This window comes from Ursus arctos, unplaced genomic scaffold (assembly GCF_023065955.2).
Source record: "Ursus arctos isolate Adak ecotype North America unplaced genomic scaffold, UrsArc2.0 scaffold_7, whole genome shotgun sequence".
Classification (NCBI taxonomy): domain Eukaryota; kingdom Metazoa; phylum Chordata; class Mammalia; order Carnivora; family Ursidae; genus Ursus; species Ursus arctos.
Window position 1 is genome coordinate 54,580,239 of NW_026623089.1, and position 16,590 is coordinate 54,596,828.

A 16,590-nucleotide genomic window follows, 5' to 3' on the forward strand; every position below is an offset into this window, starting at 1 on the left:
GGTTCTGGGGATTAGGACGTGGACATATTTTTTGAGGCCCCATTCCACTCTCTACCCCTCTGTTCAACCTAGAACTTCCCAGATTATGGAATTGCCCCCCCCCACCTTTTCATGAACATTTGCTTATTTATAAAACGCAGCTTGGGAAGTGCTGTCACATATCCCAGGGCCCTGGAAGCTGGGATCTGACCGTTCTGCCTGCCCTTGCCCCCATGTCAGAGAGGAAGACACTGAGGCCTGGAAAGGTGCTGTCCCAGGGTGTCATGGAGCCAAGTGTAGGCTAGGACTTGGAAGTCCCCACAGCCAGCCTGTCGCGCCCTCAGTGATTCTGACCTCTGGAAGGTCACTTCATTCCTGGGCTCCAGACAAGCTTCCTTGGTCTGTCTGATGTAAGGCCCGTCTGACCCAAGGCCCCCTCACAATGGTCCTCTCTGAGGACGACGCCAGCCAGGCCATCCATGCAGCACGACATCTGCTGGCCGGGCCTCGAGGAGATCCAGAAAATAAATGAGGAGGGTGGGCTGGGGGCTCAGACCCCCGCCCTGGAGATTGATGCGGCCACATCTAGAGTGACATAATGGGCCTTGTGGGCCAGCCAGGCAGGAGAGAAAAGGCAGGGGACATAAATAATGCAGAAATAAAGGGTAGAAAGCTGGCCCAAAGGAATAAATCCCCGCTCCCCGACAGGCTCAGTGTGGGAGTCAGAGCAGTGTCAGTGGGCAGGGAAGGGGGGGTGTAGGGAGGGCAGTGTGGCAGGCTGCCAGCAGCCCCCTGGGCCCCCTGGTCACATTCACCCCACACGCCACACTCACAGAGGCAGGGGTGTGGGGGTAAGTCGTGTTTCGATCACCAAATCACACAACTGGTGAAGTCACCCTCTCTGCCTGTTTCTTCCTCAGTAAAATGAGGTAAGGACCAGGCCTGTGTTTCCTGAGAGGGGTTCAAGGACCACCCTACATCAGCTTCACCCGGAAAGCTTGTTGAACATGCAGATTCCTGGGCCCCACCACAGACCTGTAAATTAGGACCTCTGGGAGGGGGTCCAGGATCAGCATAGCTAACAAGCTTTCCAGGTGTGAGACCTAGTGGCCTCTTCCACCATATAGGTTAGGACATAGATACATGGATGGATGGATGGGTGGATGATGGATGGATGATGGATGGATGGATACATGGATGGATGACGGATGGATGGATGGATGGGTGGATGGATACATGGATGGATGACGGATGGATGGATGATGGATGGATGGATACATGGATGGATGATGGATGGATGGATACATGGATGGGTAGATGGATACACGGATGGATGGATGGATGAATGATGGATGGATGATGGATGGATGGATGATGGATGGATGGATGGATGGATGGGTAGATGGATACATGGATGGATGGATGGGTGGATGATGGATGGATGAATGATGAATGGATGGATGGATGGATGGATGGATGGGTGGATGGATACATGGATGGATGGATGGGTGGATGATGGATGGATGAATGATGGATGGATGGATGGATGGATGGGTGGATGGATACATGGATGGATGGATGGGTGGATGATGGATGGATGAATGATGGATGGATGGATGGATGGATGGATGGATGGGTGGATGGATACATGGATGGATGGGTGGGTAATAGATACATGGATGGATGGATAATAGATGTTTGCCTCCATTTATTAACTGTTGGATGTATACTAGGCTGGGTGCTTTGCTCATATTTACCCAATTCAGTTTTTACTTTAGTACCCTCACTTTGCAGAAGGCGGAAGGAGCTCAAGAGGTTCTGTGACCCGTGTAGGGTGAGTGCAGGGCCAGCATTTGGCCTGGGTCTGTGAGAACCCTGAGCCAGTGTCCCTGGCCACCCCAGTGTACTGCCCCCACAATGAGGGGATATGGGGGTGGGGGTGGGGAGGCCATCCTCCAGCCAGCGAGCATTACAAGTCTGTTGTCTTTATGATGCTGATATCCCTTAGAGTAGACTACCAGCCCAAAAGCCCCCATCCCCACCCCAAGGGGCCCTGCTCTGTCTGTGCCCGAGGGCCTGGGTGAGAACAAGAAGTCCCCGGAGATGTGGCAGCCTCCCCCTCGCACCAGCCTGACGGCTGCAGGGAGGACGAGGAGGAGAGCTGAGCTCTGTGAACGCTGGCTCTGAGTCCCCGCATAGGCAGTCTCACAACCCAGGTGAAGCAGACACTCCTTTTCCCTGATGTTCACACGCCCTTCCTTCTCTTTTCAAATGGCCCCAAACCTTCTCACTTCCCTAAATCTCCAAGGAACGAGTGCTCCTGCCAACTCCACCCTCTGCCCTCCCCTCTGGCATGGACCCACCTGTCTCCCAGAGGTCATGGGGAAGGGGGGGCCCAGGGGGTCTGAGGAAGGATTTAGTTCAGGGTGGCCTGAACCTGCCTGGCCTTTGGACCTGATTTTCCAAGAGATACAAAGAGAAAGGCTCTGCTTCAGTGGGGCCTACTGCAGAGGGAAATGGAAACCAGATGTGTGGGGCTTGGGGGAACAATCTACTCCAGACTGGGGGCATTAGCACCTCATTCCCACTGTCCTCTGCTTGGTGTGGGGTCACTGGAGGAAGCACGGCCTTCCGTGGGCAGGGGGTCCCCCAGCTGCCTCCTTCACTCAGATAAGATGAGAGGGGAAGAGAACCCTCCCAGCTGTGGAAAGCTGCAGGCCCTCTGGGAATTCTGGGCTGAACAGACAGACCAAAACAGGAGGTCTGCTGGTCAGGGCCAAGACGCAAAGGTCCCAGCATGAAATCGCTGGAATGAGATCGCATAGCACCGCCATTTGGGCAAAGGCGACCTGGCCATTTATTCTCCTGCTGGAGGTCTGCCACTGTCCTTCTCTGGGACAAAAGAGGCCCCCTGTGAAAATGAAGATACTCTGGGAAGAGGACAATGGTAAGCCGTTTCCAGCCATTCCTCCCTGAGTTCAAGTTAGTTGGTCATGGCCTGGAATTCTAAGGTGGGGGTTGATTTTTCATGATCTAATGTAATGGTTCTCAATCCCGGACGCACATTCAAACCTCCAGGGGAGCTTGAAGAGAGAAAGCACCCAGGGGCCCCGGTCCCTGCACAGAGATTCTGATTTGGCCACGGGGGTGGGGCCAGGTGTGTTTCAGATTTCTCCAGGTGATTCTAGGGTGCATGTCCACCCAGCGTCCACTGCAGTGAAAATCCCGTGCAGGCTGGCAAAACCCTTCAGCCTCACTCCTCATGACCTCCGGACCAGCAGCATGGGCAACCCCTGCGAGCTTACTAGAAACGCAGCCCCTCCCGCCCTACCCTAACCGTCCTGCATCGGAGCTGGCACCTGAGAAGACCTCCAGGGGACCCGCAGGTGCGCTGCAGTTTAGAAAGTGCTGGCTTACGGGGAATGCAGACCCCTGTGCCCACCTTACTCCTCAGGTCTCTGGGCTGCTTCATCTGGCCCGTCTTCCCTTTACCACCCCAGAACCCTACCTCCCCTCCAAACCCCTGGCAGCTACAGAGGCTGCTTGTCTGCGGTGGGAAGGAGTACAGGGTGCTCGTGTAGGAAACCATCTTTCTGCTCAGCCCCAGAACGGCCTGAGCCCTCTTCCCTTGAGAGAGTGTGGGTGATTTACTGTCAGACACTGGGACAGAGGGGCGGGAGTGCCACGAGACAGGGTGAGGGCTGGCAGCCGGCCTGACCAAACACGCTGGTGTCAGCAGCCGCCTAGGCCCGTGAGGAGCCCCAACCCTGGAAGACGCATTAACCCTCCACGGAGAAAGATGGGTTGTTTTGTTTTTCCCTTTGAACAAGCAAGGCTTATTCCAGGGACTGTGACCATATGTTGCCAGGCCTGTGCTGGCCCGGGCTGCACCTGCTCGTTCTGTTCTCAAGACCCAAACACCCTCCAATACATCCCCACCCTCATGCTCCCAGCCCTGCTTCTGCCCCCTTTCTCTGCAACCCCATCAGCTTCTGGATTGGAGCTGACACAGCAGGTGGACTGATGACCTCATAAAGGATCAGGGTGAGCCAGAGGCCGCAGGCCCAGAGTGGCCATGGGCCCACTGACGTCCAGGTCACAAGGGGAAGCCAGCAGGGGTGTCCCCCAGCTCCCCCCACTCCCACTAGAAGCAACTAGAAATCTGGTCCGGCAACGCCAGGGTAAATCCATGCGGGAAGGAGGGGCTTGCAGGTGAAGAAGGGACATTTTTAACGGGGGTTCATGTGTTAGAGGTGTTCTCTCAACTACGTCACTCCTGAAAGTGAAGGATTTCCCTGTCTTCTGTGAAGCATCTTGCAGGGGGCTGCGAACAGCCCTGTGATCAGTGGAGAATGAGTAAGGGATGAAGGAAGGATCAATGGAAGGACAGACGGAAGGATGGATGGAAGGTGAATGACGGGAACTTCTGGTTCCAGCATCAGGGCAAACTAGACACCTGGCAAGGCCTCCTTGCTAAAGAACTCAATTCTGGATAGATTACAGCACACATTTTTAAACACGTTTCTGAAATTGCAGAATGTTCAGGAAATGTTCAAAGGAGGAAAGAAACTCACAAGAAGCTGAACCCCGAAGGTGATGTTGACCTGAGGGTAAATACATTTATTGACAACACCAAAGAGACCCACAGTAACAGATACTCCTATGCTATGTCCAAGGCCCTCAAAAGGGTCCACAGGGGTTCCTGGTCAGAAATACCCCTCCAGCTCCCAGCCAAGCACAAATTCTCGCTGGGAATGCATTCCCAAGGTAGACCCTCATGAGACCCAAAGATTAAGGTTACCAAAATGTGAACTTACAATCAAAAATGACCACACACCCAAGGATGTGATTGACCACAGATTTAGCAAGGACTGCAAAGGTTAGAATCCTCAAAAATAGGCAACTAAACAACAGTTTTCAGACATTGGCCAATAGGCAACTCAGGACTGAGAGAAAAGAAACAAATGAGATCAGACCTTACACCAATTTTCTGCGTGGAGGGAATTTCTGAAACGCAGAGCTGGGTAAGGGAACTGAAACAGCAACCAGCAGACTCACTGAGTTAAGAAAGAGACATAGGAGTCTGGGGAGGTCAAGGGGCTTAGAATTTGCAGGACAGAACACCAGAGGAGAGGAAGTTATGCAGAGAAAGAGCTTCTAAAATCTGCTTAGAGTCCCCTTAAACCTTTGGCTGACCTCCAATCTGTGTGGCATGAAATAAACATTCATAGGTAAGCAAAGAACAATATCTGAGAGAACAATTACCAGGGAGCTATAAGCTGAAAAATTCCCAGAGCCCACACAGGGCTAGGAATCACTTGTTTGTTTTTCATACCGCTACCCAATTGTTCTAGCATCTTCTGTTGAAAAAGATGTCTCCTAACATTATTGAAGTTCTAGGTCCTAGCCACTGTGGTAAGAAGACATGAAAGCATCCACATTGGAAAAGAAGTACAGGGGCACCTGGGTGGCTCAGTTGGTTAAGTACCCAACTCTTGATTTCGGCTCAGGTCATGATCCCATGGGTCGTGAGATCAAGCCCCGCATCAGGCTCTGTGCTCAGCCAGGAATCTGCTTGTCTCCCTCTGCCCCTCCTCCAGCTCATTCTGTCTCTCTCTCAAATAAATACATAAATCTTTTTTTAAAAAGTACAACTGTCTTTATTTTTAAGCAATGCAATTGTGTAAATACAAAATCTTCAGAAATCTATAAAGAGATTACTAAAATGATCAGTGAGGTGAGCAAGGTTGCAGAATATAAGGCCAATATATAAAAATCAATTATATTTCCATATACTAACAATGAACAATTAGAAATGGAAATGAAAAAATACCTGTTACAATAGTAACCCAAAGTGCTTAGAAATACATTTCATGAAATATGTCTAAGATCTGTACACTGAAAACTACCAAATGGTGAATATATCAAGCTCACAGACAGAAGACTCAATACAAATTTAATGTATATCTAATAAAAATCCCCCAAAGCTTTTTTTTGATAGAAATTAACAAGCCGATTCTAAAATTCACATGGAAATGAAAACAACCTATGATAGTCAAAACAATATTGAAATGAAAAGCAAAGTTAGAAACGTACATTACCTGTTATCAAGACTTACTATTAAGCTATAATAATCAAACCTTGTAATATCTGCATAAGGATAGAAAAAATATAGATCAGTGGGACAGAATGGAGATTCCAGAAGTAAATCCACACATCTATGACAGTACATTGATTTGACAAAGGTACTAGGGTATGTTAATGTAGAAAGACCAGTCTTTCCAACAATGGTACTAGAACTGGATAGCCATATAAAAAAAAAAAATTCAACCTCTACCTCACACTAGATACAAACACTCAAAATGGGCAAAGATCTGAACATAAAAAACTAAAACTTCTCTGGGAATATATAGGAGACAGTCCTTGTGACTTTGAGATAGGGCACAAAAAGTATGACTCACAAAAGAAAAAAATTCACAATTTGGACTTAATTAAAATTAAAATTTCTACTTTTGGAAAGACATCATTGAGAAAATGAAAAGTCAGGCCACAGACTGGGAGAAAATATTTACAATACACATATCTGACAAAGGATTTGCATGCAGAATATATAAAGAACTATCAAAACTCATAAGAAGACAAGCAACCCAAGAAAATATGTGCAAAAAAGCTGAGCTGTCATGATCTGCATGTGAACATTAAGGACGTCTTTATTCATAATAATTCCAAGTTGGAAACAGCTCAAATGTTCACAGCAAGAGAATGGGTAAACAAATTGTGGTACATCCGTACTGTGGGAAGCATCCGATGGGAAAGTAGTGCTCCAATAAAAAGAGCAAAATACTTACACATGTAGGGGCAGGAACGAGTTTCTGATTGTTATGCTGAGAGCTGTGGGTCGAATTGTTCCTCCAGAAAGATGCGTCAGAGCCCAAATGTTACCCTGGGACCTGTGAGTGTGACCTCATTTGGAAATGGGGTCTTTGCAGATCTAATCCAGTTAAGATGAGATCGTACCGGAATACGGTGGGCCCTAAGTCCAATATGACTGGTGTCCTCCTAAACAGAGAAGAGACGCAGAAAGACACAGAGACATGAGGACAAAGGTCATGTGTTGCCATAAACCAAGGAGCTCCAAAAACCGCCAGCAACCACCAGTACCAGGAGAGAGTCCTGGAACATATTCACCCTCAGAGCCTCTGGAGGGAACCAATCCTGCCGATATCTTCTTTCAGACTCTGTCCTCCTGAACTGTGAGAGGATACAGTTCTGGTCCTTTAAGCCACCCGGTCTGTAGCACTTTGTTATGGCAGCCCTTAGGAAACTGACAGTGTACAAAAGAAAAGAAATACAGAATACGTACTGTACCAGCCCTGTTTTCATGAAACCTTAGAAAAGACTAATCAAATAGTGACAGAAGGCAGGTCAGTGGTTGTCTGGGCAAGGGATGGGGGTGTGTTGGAAAAAGCCATAAAGGAGCCTTTTGGGGTAATTCTATCTTGACTGTGGTGGTGGTTACATGGGTGTATAAAGATTGGTAAAAACTCACCAAGTGGTTCCCTTAAGATGGATGATGGTTGCAAATAAATTCGATTGAAATTTTGGAAACAAAAAAAGTATGTGTAACTGTCCAAATTCAAAACTCAATGTATATACCTTATTGTGCTGGGTTGGAGTCTGAGCTATGAGTATGAACACACACTTATGTGAAGACAGATGACAGCTAGATACGTGTATATACATGAATTAATATACACACATACGTTCCTAGCTCTGTCCACTGAGAAGATCTAGAAGCAGTGATACCCAGTAGCAATAAGCACTCTTTGTGCCCAGACTTTGGTTTCTAAATACCATTGTCCAATAAAAAGAAACTTGGTTCCATTTAACCTTGGTTAAATGACTAATTCTATGTCTGGGGCAGAGTAAATACAAGACGGAGCCTAACGCATCTTGCGATGCCAAAAAAAAAAAAAAGGCGAAAGGCAGAGGAGACAAACTGAAGGAATTTCCAATGGCCGAAGCTGCAATAATTTGACCAAAATAACAAATCCCCAGGAAGCTATCATGATATAAATAAATGACTTAATAAATAAATAGTGGAAAAGAGAGAACTCTTTCCTATAGAAGAATTCTAATTAATAAACAGGAGAGGACTAAGGGAAAAAGGAAACCACCATTTGAACATCACAATAATAATTTGCAGCCAAGATCTACAGTTGGATGCTGAAATGAGTGGGCAAAACGACAGGAAGAAACAAAATATCTGTGCAGCTGCAAAGCAGCTCCCCCCAAATACTTATTAATTAATTACTATGGTGCTTCTAACACATGTCCACAAATTCTTTGATCCTCTTCTTTCTGGGAGGTTAACTTAATTCCCCTCTCAGTGAGTGTGGGCTGGATTTAAGCCTCACTTAAGGAGTGAGAAACCTGGCCACCACTGCCTTAACCACGTTAATCAAAGTTGACATCACCCGTGATAAGATATATTGATATCACATACCCTCTGATGCGATGATATAAGGAGGACATGTTTCCCTGGTGAAATTCTCCCCCACATCCATAGCCCCACTCTAATCATGAGAAAACACCAGACAAATCCAAATTGAGAGACATTTTACAAAATATATCGTCAAATACATCAAGACCACAAACGACAAGGAAAGACGGAAGATTGGGGCCTTAAGGAGACGTGATCATTAAATGCAATGTGGTATCATCAACTGAATCCTGCAACAGAAAAAAGACATCAGTGGAAAAACTGAGAAAGCCAAATAAAGCTCATAGCTTAGAGAATAGTATTGGACCGATGTTGAGGTCTTGGTTTCTGTGAGCGTGCCACAGCCATGTAAGGTATTCACACTGCGGAGAGCTAGCTGGAGGAAAGGCACGGGGAACTCTGTACTATCTTTGCAGCTCTTCTAAGAAAGTCTAAAATCATTTCAAAATAACAAGTTTTGATAAAGGAGGTGTAGCTCTTTAAATACACGTATGACGTGGGCCCAGCGTGATGACTCTGAGCTTGTGCACCAGGGTAGGGGCAGGGGTCCGTGCCCGGGCAGGGGCAGACGTCACCCACTGCCTAGCGCTCTCCACCAGCTCCAGAGTAGTAGGGGAGAGTGAAGACATGGAGCTTAGACTGTAGTGACTTTAAGAAAGCTGTTCTTTCTTCTCCTTATGCTAGAGTACCCCGTGGCATTTATCCTACATCAGCTCTCAAATTGTCCTTTCATCTGTCATTTTCCAAACTTTCAGATTCTTAGACTGTTTTCCCCAATATATTTTGCTTGGAGATCATGTGTTTTTTTTTTTTTAAAGATTTTATTTATTTATTTGACAGAGATAGAGACAGCCAGCGAGAGAGGGAACGCAAGCAGGGGGAGTGGGAGAGGAAGAGCAGGCTCCCAGCAGAGGAGCCTGATGTGGGGCTCGATTCCATAACGCCGGGATCACGCCCTGAGCCGGAGGCAGGCGCTTAACCGCTGTGCCACCCAGGCGCCCCCGGAGATCATGTTTTAATCTCAGTGCCTTCTCCTGTTTTATTATCTAATTATTTTTCAATGTAGCTCTAGGTCCATACCTTTTAAGCCCCTAGAGGATATATAATCTTGCAGGTGCCGTGTACTAAAAATCTCATTTTGATTTTCATTGTTCAATGGACTGAACTCTGTTCCCTCCTGCCCCAATTTGTAGGTGGCTTGGGATCAGTTTTACCTTTTTCTTTTACTTTCCCCCCATCTCTTTCATAATGAGTGTATCACACTTGAAAGAGATCGCAATCAGGTAGGTCCCAAATGGTTCACTGAGGCATCTGGGCGCAACAACGGGTCCACAAAGACCCTGCAGGGCTATTTTTTTTGAGGGAAACACAGTGACATCTGTCGGGTGCTCTGCAAACTACTAGCTCTCAGAGTCCACAGTCTCAACATGAGATCATGCAACATTCCTTTCAACAATGTCATGACTTTACGAAACCCGGTTTTTGATGGTTGCTTTGATAAAAAGCAACCATGTGAAAATCATTGTGGTACAGGAAGTGAGGTGATGGTGTCCGACACGATTCCAAGGTCTGAGAGTCATGCGATGCCCAACACATATCCCATTAGCGAATAGCTGCGGTTAAGAATGAAATATAAATGGTTTTTCCTTTCTTCTTTCAAATCATGTATTTCTTGATGACTACATAATATGTTTTGAGTTATTTAGACCAACCACTTAATCCAAGGACTTTGGGGTATTTCCTTCGGCCTAGAGGACCATAAAAACATCACTGACACTAAATGGGTTATGAACGGAGGAAGTCTGGAAACTTCTGTTCTAGGGCATCTGCTTCTAGCTTTTTGGTATATAACTTGGTATATAGCTTCATACACATTTCTGAAGAAATGTGTATTATCTTCTTCATACTTGAGCTTGTATGGATATGCAGTTTTATAATGGGTACTAGGATCCTTCATTTTATAGCTGAGGAAGCTGAGCTCCAAAGGGAAGTAGTCACACAGCTAACCAGACCCCTCTTTGTCACACCCCCCGTTTCCCTCTCTGAGACTCCAAGATGGTAGACCCCTAGGGTTCCATAAGTACCAACCTCCCCAACCAACATTTGCAGGGCCTGAAGGTTACTCTGCCTTACTCTAGGCATGGTGTGGTCCCTGACTCACTGATAAAAAGGAAATGTCCCAATCTTACCTCATTACCACTTTACTGATTTCTAAAAATTCATCTACCCTTTGACATAGGATTCTCGGAAATAGTAGATGACTCTGGGAAAGGAAAAACCGTTGAACTGTTATCAATCATTGGTACCTGCATGTGAATGAGCTTATCAGAGCCTTTCCTGAAAGAAGGTTTGATAAGAAAAAAAAAATGAGATCTCTGAGAAAAGTGGGGAAGGAGGGAATCTCAGATGGGGTTCAGTAGAAACAGGCTGATTCAGAGAGCTGTGCGCAGAAAGTATGTAAAGGAATGCTTGCAGGAGCCACAAGGAACTAAGGAAGGCAGGACAGGGAAGGGAGGGGGCTGGCCTGCCATTTGCCTGAAATCCGGCCTCAGCCATTCTACAGGGCACTCTAGAGCTGAGATGGCCCTTCAGAGTTGTGGCAGATTGAGGCAAGAGGTCCAGGTCTTCGTACCCCAGCATTAGCCAGTCACTGTCTGCGAGTTGCTGCTGGAAAGAGATGTACCTGGGGCAAGGCAGCTGCCTGCAGACGGGGCGCTGCGTCACAGGGAGGGGTGCAGCTGGGAGCCATCAGCAGGCAGGAGTCCCAGGAGATGGACACCAAAGCAAGAGTTCGCTATAGCCCTGCAGAGGGCCCTGAAGGAGAATTCTAAAGAGCTTGAGTGTAATAAAGGGGAAGAGCAAGTCCCCTAACTTCAGTTGGAAAGGTGGGGTGGGGGGAGTGCACGGTTTCAAGAAAGACTCCCCAGAAGAGTGACATTTAGACTGAGGCCTCTGGTGTGAGGAGAGGTAAAGAGCTGGGGAAAGCAATAATGGACAGCATGTGCAAAGGTCCAGAGGCAGAAGGAGCAGCCTTTAGCGGAGCTTAGAGCAGGAGGGATCATCACAGGTTGAGGATGATGTACAGCGTGGGTCAAACAGGGCAAGGGTGCAGGGAGAATTGAGGACCTTAGCCTCCGTGGAAGCTACTGACCAAGGAGATAAGTAACATGATCAGATTTCTCATTTCCTTTCTGGGATCCTTTCCCTCCCCTCAGGCTGCCCTTTGATGATCAGCTTAACCAATTTCACCTGGATGTACCCGTGGTTTGCCCTAAGCACCCCTGGGCCAGGGTCTCCATGGCAGCCAGCAGCCTCTCTCCGGAAACGCCCAAGACCCGGGATGTCCCATGCACGTCTGAGGATCTTCACAGAGGAAAACAGAGACGGGGAAAGAAATCATTGCCCTCAACCTCCCTCCAATGCCCCTTCCTTCCCAGAGCAGACAGAGCTGCCCCCTCTCCAAAGAGCCTTGTGGGGGAAGTGGGGGGGAAGTGAATAATCCCTTTGCCAAGCTCCCCCAGAAAACAGGGTGGAACGAATTAGCAGAGCTCAAAGGTCCCATCTGGGAAACCACTCAGGGTTTCCAGGATCTGACCCCATGGCAACTCTGAGGGCACCGGAGCAGTCAAGGAAACACTGGCGGCGAGTCCTTCATCCCATGCCTGTCCACCTCCGTGAGAACTTCTCCCAGAAGCCTGGGTGGGGCCCGGAAGTGGATCTGCACACACCCGGCCTGCCAGAACCGCAGCGGTAGCTGGTCACCCCGTGTAAAACAATAGCATCCACCCAACCCCATCAGTATTTTTTTAAAACACTCCAAACAGTTCAATTAAATCTACAAATCACTTTGACTGCTTTTCTTTCTGGCTCATTAGGATGATGCCATGGAATCGTCTCTTTGCCTAAGGCAACCATTTAAATCAGCTAACGCATGGTCTAGTCCTCCAAACACGATCAGCAGAGCCAGGGTGGCCCAGTGACATTGACTTAGGTAGCCCTTCTTATGTGCCAGCTGTCCTTCTCTGTGCTTAACAGACATTTGCCCATTTGATCCTGGAAACAGCACTGTGAGGCAGGTAACGTTACTGTCCCCGTGGCACATATGGGGAAACTGAGGCACGGAGTTGTTAACTAACATTCCTGGGACCACAGTTGGTAAGTGGCAGACCTGGGATTTAAAAGACAATGTGGCTCATGGGTTGTTTTTTTTTTTTTCAGGATTTTATTTATTTATTGACACAGAGAGAGCACAAGCAGGGGGAGCAGCAGAGGGAGGAGAAGCAGGCTCCCTGAGTCTGATGAGGGGCTCGATCCCAGGACCCCGGGGATCATGACCTGAGTGGAAGGCAGACGCTTAGCTGACTGAGCCACCCTGGGCGCCCCTGGTTCACGGTTTTTAAACCAGTGCCTGGGGGCACCCAGGGACTCTGTGGAACCCCCTCAGGGCAACAGGGTGGTGGCCGCCAGCCTCCTTAATCAGGGCAGAGGATCTGTGTCATTGGTTTTCTCTCCAGCATAAAGATTTTTGGAATAAAATTTTCCTAGGCTTCAAATGAATTTGCAAATCATTGGTAAGAGGGTTTTGTCTGAAGAGGCATGCGAACTGCCCTCGCTTCTCTGAAATGCTGGTTTAAAGATCTGAATTAGAACCCAAGAGTCAGGGGTGCCTGGCTGACTCAGTTGGTAGAGTGTGTGACTCTTGATCTCGGGGTCATGAGTTCAAGCCCCATGTTGGGCATGGAGCCTACTAAAAAAAAAAAAAAAAAAAAAAAAAGACCCCACGAATCAGTACTGAATAAATGCATCAGATGATTCTCATTTTCCAGCCAATTTGGGGAAAAAAGAGGGACGTGCCTTTGGGTTCCACCTCCCTGTCCTCAGGGGGGCCTGGGTCAAGCGCCACGCCTCTGTTCCTCACCCAAGGGACTGTCAGGACCTCCATGATGTGCTCCTTTCCAGCCACAGCTGTGGGGTAGGACTGCTCCTGAGCTTGTAATGAGGCCACGCAAGAAGCTGGATGGGGAGCGAGACTCTGGGGTTGGGTTTCTGGAGAACACACCCCCCCAGCCTCTGATGGGGCAGTCCAGGAGGGCAAGGGAACCCGCTAAGAGGGAAGTCAGAGTGGAACACGGGCTTGGGAGTCAGACAGACACCGGTCCACCTCTGACCTCTCCACGCACCAACTCTGTGACCTCGTGCAGATTGCCCCGTGCTTCTGTGGCTCAGTTCCTCATCTGTGGGAAGGGAGGAGCCACACGTGTGCGCGGAGCCAGTTGTGAGGATCAAAGGTGCCCCAGGACCTGTCGCTAAGTGTCAGAGCAGCAGGTACCACCCTCCGGCTGCAGGTCGGCTGTGCAGACAAAATAATTCATCTTTCCACAGCAATTTCATCTCCGGCTTGAGCTCTCCATGCGCCTGTGGTGATGGGCACAAAGTCAGTGAGTTTGGGGCAACCCTCCATTTCCGCCAGGAGGAGTGGGAGTTGCATAAGCCTGGGTGCTGTGGGGAGTCAGCATGGCTCTGAAGCACTTGCCCTCGGGGTCCGTGGGACATCTCTCAGTGGAGCCCTCGAGACCCAGGCATCCATCCACGAAGCTTATCACCAAACGACCCTCATTCCTGACTCTTGCCTGCAAGGTACTGGGGCCCAGGGGCCCTTTCTCAGGTCTGGGCCTCACCCGGGCGTGGAAGCCAGGCAGTGCCTGGACTTGCCCCCAGCCCCTCCCTCCCAGCATCTTGCGGCCTCCCAGGGCTCTCCAGGGAAGCCCCTCCTCAATGGCCAATGCCTGCTCTCACTCCAGAACTTGCTCCCACATTTCCACGAAGCTTCTGAATTCTCTCATTTTTTCTAAGATCTGGCGCTTGGGGGTCCGGGGCAGGCAGACTCCTTTCTTTCCATTCGCCATCTCTCCCATCCCTCTTCCTAATCATGCAGATCTCTGTGTCTTGAACGCAGAGCACAGAGTGAAATCCCAGGAGAAAAATAACTGTTAACATCTCCAACAAGTGCACCCCCCCCCATTCACTGGATTCTAAGGGTCGTTCCCCAACAGAGGAATGCAGTGCCGTGGGGAAATGGCATGAAAGTCCAAGGGCCAAAGCCCCCAGCAGAGTCTGAGCTGGGCTGGAAGGATGGGATGTCCTAAGACATCTTCGGAGAAGAATCTGGTAAGCAGGACCCAGATGCCAGGAGATGGAAAAATTGCTAGATGGATTCAAAGTGGCCCACGGCGACTGTTTGGGGGTCCCGTGGCTATGGACTACGGGAAAGGCCCCTCGGCTGCTCTGTAAGGGAGGGGGCCGGACGGGCACCGCCCGGGGAGCTGAACTAGGTGCACTTCCCCCCACCGCGCCCCTCCCATACACACTCACTCAGAGGGCTCAGACTTCCGGAGCTGGCTGGAGCCATGACTCGTCTTTCCTCCACCCTAGACTTGCAAATAGCACCTGAAAGAAGAAACAAAACAAGTTCTCATTCTTTCCCTGTGCATAGCAGTAGTTTGAACAGCTAAAGAGAGAGCAAGAGGAAGGGAGTAGAAAGACAAAAAGGTGGCATTGAGTGAACTTGGGCTCCTGTCTCCAGGATTTTCCCCTGTGCTGGTGTCCAAAGTGTCTCACAGGCCATGTTCCCATTATGTCCTCAAAACCGCCCTGCAACCTCTTGTGGGTCCCCCTGTGACAGCATGAGGTCCCCGCACCCCTTGGATTCAGAGAGGTTACAGAATCTGTGACCTCCATCTCCAAGGAGGACTTGCCCTCCCTGTGGCCATGATTGTTCTGGAAGAAAAGGAAAGCTCGGGCATGGCTGAGTGGCCTCGTCCACTCTCTCGCTTTGCCCACGAGGATGCTGCTGGGGAAATCCGTGGAGCCCTGGGTTCCAGTCCCAGCTCAGACACCAGCTTGGTGGCCCTTCCCCTCTCTGAGTCTCTACGTGGAAAATGAGATGGCCAGGATGGAGATCGAGGCCCTTCCAGGGCTGAGATTCTAAATCGCCACCTGCTACAGCCAGATGTCATCACTGAGAGCAGACGGGGAGCCGGCTTTGATCTTGCAAGGGGTTAGGACAGGCTCCCAGCGCTAGGCCAAGGGTGTGGCTGGTGGGGGTGGGAGGACAGGCTGCTGGGGAGACTTCCCAAGCGCTCGGCACACCAGACATTCAGGCCAGCTCCTGGGCATGGGTGTATGACAGGATGGAGGAGGATAAGAGTTAAGAACCCCCAGGACATGGTTCAGCCAGGGGCTCAGAGGTGGATCAGCTGTGCCCCTATGTCCGGACAAGCCTGGGCTGGACTTGGTGGGGCTGGGGCAGGGGTGCAAGGGCAGACAGAGCTCCAGGGTGGGCACGTGCCTGTGCATTTCCTGGGCACCTGGAAGCCCGTGTGTCCGGAGAGGTCTCTCTCTCTCTTACACACACGCAAACGCACACGCACACACACACGCAAGTGTGTATGGTCTTCAGATTTCATAGTCAACAGACGCCTTTCCAGGGAAGACGGCCGAGCCAGAGTTGAGACAGGCTCCAACCCATGGCAAAGGCTCAGCCGGGACCTCTGGGACTGTTGAGCTGGCTGTTAAATTATTAACTACTTGAATATGGGAAACACTAGCTCCCAACTCGGGGAGCGCCACCCACCCCACCCCACCCTCATGCTCCGGGCCCAGGATCTCAAGACTTCCCCACCGGCCTGCGACCACGGGGTAAGCCCCGGACATGGAGGGATGGATGCCGGGCCCAGTCCAGCACCAGGCCTGGCATCCCCTCCGGCTCAGCAGCCCATGTGTTACTGGCAGTTACGTGTATGGACTAGCTTCCCCCCCACCCAAGATCTCCCCACCCATCCCAGTCCCTTTCTCTGCTTTCATCATATCCCTCTTTGCTACGGAAGGAATTCTGGGTTCAGAAGAGAGTCAGAGCTATTGGGGTCCCTGCCCGTTCCCACCTTGAGTCTCAGGGTCCCAGTACCAAGGCCTGACATTGAGGAACTGCTCCAGGGGCTGCAGCTGGGCCAAGGGGACAGACAGAGGTCTCTCCCACGCTCGGGCCACCTGCCCCCTTCCACAACCCCTCACCCTGCAACCCAGGAACTCTGTCCCCTCCAGCCAGCCTG

At 49.8% G+C, this 16,590-nt stretch overlaps 1 non-coding gene across 1 annotated transcript; it reads left to right on the forward strand.

The window, feature by feature from the left end:
• The first annotated feature begins 13,147 nt into the window (after window positions 1-13,147).
• TRNAK-CUU (transfer RNA lysine (anticodon CUU)) lies at window positions 13,148-13,220 on the forward strand. The gene has a single exon. It is a non-coding gene; the product is annotated as a tRNA-Lys (tRNA).
• The last annotated feature ends 3,370 nt before the right edge of the window (window positions 13,221-16,590 follow it).